Consider the following 6,697-nt stretch of genomic DNA (forward strand, 5'->3'; position numbering starts at 1 on the left):
TTAACACTAGAATATAAACTCATTGTATGGATCATAACATATTTTCACTTCTTTTGTTGTAGATTGCTTGAATTTTATTTTCATTCTCATTTTTTTCCTTTTTAATCTGATTCTTTTCATGCAGAAAGATATTTGATAAATATGTATGCCTATATTGGATATATATATATTTTTAACCATGTTTAACATATATTGGATTATTTGCCATCTAGGGGAGGGGGTGGGGGGAAAGGGGAAATTGGAACACAAGGTTTTGCAAGGATCAATAGTGAAAAATTATCCTTGCATATGTTTTGAAAATAAAAAGCTTCAATTTAAAAAACCTTTAAAAATTAAAAAAGAATATAAGCTCATTTGTTAAATCTAAGACAAAAGATCATGGGCACATAAGCAGTTCTAGCTTACATATCAAAATGAAACAATGAAGGCTAAAATGACTTTTTAAGTTGGCAAGAGAAATAAGCAAGCCAAGGCATTTGAAAAACATTTAGAGATGAGAGTGGAAGAAAGTGGGAGAAAAAAATGGAGAAGACATATGAAGATTTTATATGGAATAATTTCCACCATCAAAGAACATCAAACCACAAGCAGGCTCTAACATCCCAGAGCTGCTCTGTTTAGAGAAGAAGGAGAAATGGCAGCCATGAAGGGGAAAGCAGCCAGACTGACAGGAGTATATGGAGAGGAAATCTGTGCTGGAGGCAAAACATCTGGAGTCTTTGATGGATTAGTTTACATGGAAGAAAAGTGGAATGCATAGAGTGTGCACCCAGTGTTGGATTCAAATTGAAGAGATTCCTTATGGGCTGTTCAATACTACAGGTACTTCTATTTGCAGATAATATTGTGCTGAATGAATCAAACCCTCGAACAGTGTAAGAGATCCGTGATCATTCAGAAGAATCTGGACTGAACATCCATACAGGCAAGACAGTGGATGAAGGACGTCTGTGGACCAGATTATGATGATGCAATTGGATGGACAAGCCATAGCCTTTATTCATCAATTTCCATATTTCGGATTGGTGGTACAAATGGACAAGAAATTTTATCCAGAATTAAATGAGAAGGATAAAGAGCTAGAATACCTATGAGAAATTGCCAAAGTAGAATAACAACAATAATCACGAATATTTGTATAACTTTTTAAACTTTACAAAGCATTTGTAAATATTATCTCATTTGTTCCTTACAACAGCCCTGTGAAGTACCTGTGAAGGTTCCATGATGAACCCCATTTTACAAATGATGAAATTTTAGTAACTCTAAATGTCTCACAGAAAGAGACACTTATTTTTTTTTGGCTGAGGAAACTGAGGAAAATTTATTTATTTCTGAGATAATTGGGGTTCAGTGACTTGCCCGGGGTCACACAGCTAAAAAGTGTTCTTAGGTCTGAGGTCACATTTGAACTCAGATCCTCTTGACTCTATCCACTGGGCCATCTAGCTGCCCCAACATCTACATTTTTAATAGCAATATTCCAACAGTGTTGTTGCATGATGTTGAGCTGTGGAACACAATCATCTCTGAAGACTGAAACAAGTACCATGGAAAAGGCACCAAGACATTCCCAGGAGTTGTGAGCAGCTGCATCCCATAACCAATGTTCAGAACTGGAGAACAGAGGTCAGCAGAGAAATATATGGGAGGAAAAGATGGACTGGTCCCATGGTTACAGAGAGGGATGAGAGATGGACAGTCACTGTTATTATTACACTATTGGGAGAAAGGGAGGAAGCTGCCCCTGTCCCGCATCATGACAATCTTCCATTAGGACATGGACCAGAGTGGCACAGAATGGGCATGGACACGGGCACATGAATGGGTAGCTCCACATTAGAAATGGGGAAACTGAGGTTAAAGAACTTCTTCATGGCCAGGATATAAGTTCACATCATAGCAGGACTCACAGCCACATCTGATCCAAGTTTATGGCCCTTTATCCACCATGCCATTTAGCTGCACCCATCACTCCTGGAAGATAAGTGCTATTATTGTCCCCATTACACTCATGAGGACAAAGTTTCTATGAGATAAGACCTTGGATCAGCCATAATAATAATAGTTCATACTTACATAGCACTTTGAGCTTTGGAAAGTGTTTTACAAATATTGTCTCATTTGATTCTCACAATCACCCTGGGAAGAAGGCGTTATTATTATTATTACTTCCATTATACAAATGAGGAAATGGAAGAAGATAAGTTATGTGACTTACCCAGGATCACCAATCTAGTAAATGACTAGGGTTGGACGCTTCATAATTCCAGGCCAAGCACTCTATCCCTTGTACCACTCAGCCACCTGCACAACTTACAATGACATAAATAGTGAGTTTCTGATAATTCAAACCTGGGTCTCCTGATCTGAGGTCCACCACATTATCCACTAGGACATGCTACTCCTCCTCTACATGAATCCATAACTTCAGGCTCAGTGCCCTACCCCCACCTCACATGGCTAGAATGGAAATGCTGTTGGGGAGCCCAGGCAGATGCCCAAAGAATGGGATCATGATTCAAAGGAGGAGAAGGTCATTCTTATCGTGGCTGCTCACTCTGGAGTTACTTCCTTTGCCAAAGATCCGGGCAGATGAATGCTGCCAGCCTGGGAATCAGGAAGACCTGAAATCAAAAATCAACCTTAGACACTCAACTTAGCCGGGGAATCCTAAGTGAGTCATTTTTCTCAGCCTCGGTTTCCTCATCTGGAAAACTGTATTATTAGTAGTACCTATTCAATTATTGGTTAGATCTCGAATACCTCTTTTTGTATCTCAGCATGATGTCTGGCACATAGTAGGTACTCAATAATTATGGATTTGTTGAAATGAACTAGCAACGCTACATGCTACATAAACCTTAGTTTCTTTTATTATAAGGATTGAGAGGATAGTTATGGGCCTAAAATAATCCCATTCACTGAGAACTCCCATTCTGATAGGAGAAGACAAGATAAAACAAGATAAGACTTCCACTGATTCAGATTACAGTCCTTCTCTGACTTAACCAAGTGCTAGAGAATTTCTGGCATTAAAGGCATATTGGAGTTCCATCAGCTCTCAAACCAATCCACTCCCACTGTCTCCATTCCTAGATTTTTCTGGTGGTGGCACCTGGAACTATTCTAAAGAAACCTTATTGCAATGGTTGGTTATTAGCTGTTCTTGAAGAGGACCAACAACATCACTATGTTAAAGTCGAGTTACTGTGTATCCAGTCGTGGCTGATCAGACCAACGTGAGTTTGGGATACTCTGCCACAGGTAGAATACAGTCTCTCTGAACCTTTGGGGTGATCTCTTTAACTTTGCACTTCTCACGTTTCTTCCGAGCTATTTCAATTCTGTTTTGCTCATAGAGCACAACACCTTCTGTGACTGGGGCATAACCATACTGGGTGATCCTGGGCCAGAGTCTCTGATGTTGTACCATCATTTCTAAAGTTCTTAAGAGACACCTTGAGAGTAGTGATCAGAGCGCTGAGCTAGGAACCAGGAAAACTGGAGTTGAGTTCTGTCTCTGCCAGATATGGGCACTCACATCAATCGGTTCTCTGCTCTGCGCCTTAGTTTCCTCATCTGTAAAATAACATAGTACAACTAGCCGGTATATTTGGCCTCTTCTAGCACTAACGTTTCCTTTGTTTTTAAAAAGTCCCTCTCAGCCCAGGAATTCTATGTTCTCCAACATTTGGAAGTTCCCTCCCATCTCTGACATTCTATATGCTAAGATTCCTCTCAGCTTAGGAATTCCATGTCCTAAGGGCTAAGTCCCACATCTGACATTCTGCGGTACATTGAGCAGGACCTAATGCTCTTCATTATGGAGAATTATTTAGGAAAGTTCACCAGGTCATATAATCCATCCTTCTGCCTCCAAGCTAGATTATATATAAACTAGTGTCCTGTAACCCATACTCTACCTCATAATCCAGAGATTATGTGATCCTTCTCATCTCTCTCTGGCCCTTTCTCTGCATCTCTAGTCACTACATATAGTAAAGAAGAGAACAGAACAGAAAAGTAAGCAAATGAAAGAGAAAAGCCAACCCTTTGTGGAGGATTTTGAAACATGATCATAGATTTAGAAGACAGAAAAAAAAAAAGACTTCATGTGCTACCAAGTCCAATCCCAGGTCAAACAGAAGTGGGATTTGAACCCAGATCTTCTGAACCCATAATTAGCTCCCTTTTAATCTATGAATAAAATTTGAATTTTTGAATATAAAATAAAATTTGAAAATTTAAATAATGTGAATAATGAAAGTTTATTAAGCCTTAGAGTCCCTACAAAATTGAGAATCCCCAGTGGCACATGAATCTAATAGTTCCCCTCTGCACTCCACATTAGTTTAAGCCTAATGTTGTCACAGACAAAACTTTGAAGAAGTTTAATTTTGTCAGCGACCCTTTCCTTTTTCTTTGTTGGTTCCCCTCTCCCTTCCTAGACCCACCAGACAGAGAAGTTCCACTGAGAGAGAACTTTGAAGTTTCACTTCTGCCATTTTGTTTGTCAGGGTCTTCCTGGTAACAGACTTCTCAGCTAGTAGTATGGGACACAGGCTTGGGAGGGGATAGAATCTCAGCATAGCCAACTTCAGCTGTTTCTAGACGAGAATAAGGGGCAAAGAACCATTGTATATGTTGGTGTTTCGATGCCCATTTGGGTCTTGTCAAATTTGGTCCCAGAGCTTTCCTCGATTGGGGTGTTGTTATTGAGAAAACAAAGCAGTCATAAAATGACATCCCTATGTTAGTGGCATCAGTGTGTCTGACTGTGGCTGATCCGACCAGTACCAGTTTTGAAGGCTCTGCCACAGATCAGACACAAATAGTCCATATGAACACTTGAGAGGGCTTCTCTGATTTTACATATATCATGTTTCTTTTGAGCTAATTCAGTTCTGCTTTGCACAGAGCACTGCACCTTCTCCATGCTGGGCGATCCTGTGCCAGTGTTCCACATTATACAATCGATTCTGAAGTTCTCAAGGGAGACCTTGAGAGTATCCTTATATCACTTTTTCTGACCATCTTATGAACACTTGCCCTGTGGGAGTTCTCCAAAAAATAATTTTTTTTGCAAGCATACATTTGGCAAACGATGTGGCCAGCCCAACGGAATTGTGCACTGTGCAGGGAATTGGAATGCTGGGCAGTTTAGGTCGAGAAAGGACCTCAGTGTCTGGTATCATATGCTGCCAGGTGATCTTCAGATACTAGCTAACAATGAAAGAAAAATTATTGTAACATAATGAGAGAGAGAGAGAGAGAGAGAGAGAGAGAGAGAGAGAGAGAGAGAGAGAGAGAGAGAGAAAGAAAGAGAGAGAGAGAGAGAGAACGCGCTCTGATTCTAAGACATCTTCTAGCAATGTGGCTTTGGAAAAATTTCTTAATATCCCTGAAAATCAAGGACGGACACACAACTATAGATGCAGATTCTTTCCTGCTAGAAGTTTCCCCCCCTAAAACTATGGAGAGACCTGGACCTCTGTCTAAATTGCCTTCATTCATCATCATCTAACACCTATAAGTCATCATCTGTGGCTCTGACCCCAGGAAGGGACTCTGACATCAGCCAGTAGAAAGAGATCAGGCACAATAATTATGGTGGATTATGGGACCAAGCTTGGAAAAACATGGGGCACCCTGAGCTGCATCTTCCTCTTTCCTAAGAAATCCTCCCAAACCCCTACTTCCCCTTTTAGAGTGATTGCTCCCTGACACATTGCTTATTGATAGATTTGTTGGGTCAGGCACTGTGTAAATCACTGGGGTTTTAAAAAGAGACAAAAGACAGTCCCTGAGGAGGGAGTGCATTTCAAAACTGGAGGAGTCCATCTAAAACCAGCCAGTTAACAAGTATTATCAAACATCTGCTGTGTCAGTCCTTGTGGGATCCAGGTTCTAAGCTCTTATCCTTAAGATCAACCTTGGCCAACTTGGAAATCTTGAGATGCTCTAGTTTCCTAAGAAATTCTCCCTCGCTCCCACTTCCTCTGCTCCTCATCCACTGTGGTAGGGCTACCTCCAAAGCCCAGAGATAACTTGGAATTTTTTTAATCCCTCCCAGATTGTCCCAGCCCTCCTCCTAAATCTTGCTACATTCTGCTGGAAATTGGGCCCCAAAGAACTGCCTATATAGGTATATAAATTCACAGAAGCCCATCTTCTCTTATATGATTTCTCTGATTAGCTTGAGCTGTTTGGGATCCTTCTGAAATCTTCCCAATAGTCATAGCTACTGCTTTGTGCAGATCCTTTCTCTGACAGGTATTACATAAGAGACTTTGGATAAGTCACTTACATTCCCAGAGCTTCAGTGTATTTACCTGTAAAATGAAAGGGTTGGCGTTCTGGAAGCAAGTAAGTGGCAAGGTGTAAGAAGACTGGAATGGTAGGACATGGACAGGTTATAAAGGTTTAAAAGCTAACTGATTTAAATTTGAACCGGGGGAGGCAATAGAAAACTATCAAATAGGGATCCAACTTGTGTCTTAGGTCAGTTTAGGAAGAAACTTGAGAGAACAAGAACAATCCATTACCCATTGCAATAGTACAGATATGAAGTGATGAGTACATGCACCAAGATGGTGGTAGAGTCAGAGAAGAGGAGGAGCAAAAGGAAGAGCAATTTCTACAGTCAAAATGACAGGACTTTGATCCAGTGACAGTGGCCTCCTGGCTGTTCTAG

This window comes from Antechinus flavipes, chromosome 2 (genome assembly GCF_016432865.1).
Source record: "Antechinus flavipes isolate AdamAnt ecotype Samford, QLD, Australia chromosome 2, AdamAnt_v2, whole genome shotgun sequence".
NCBI classification, from domain to species: Eukaryota; Metazoa; Chordata; class Mammalia; order Dasyuromorphia; family Dasyuridae; genus Antechinus; species Antechinus flavipes.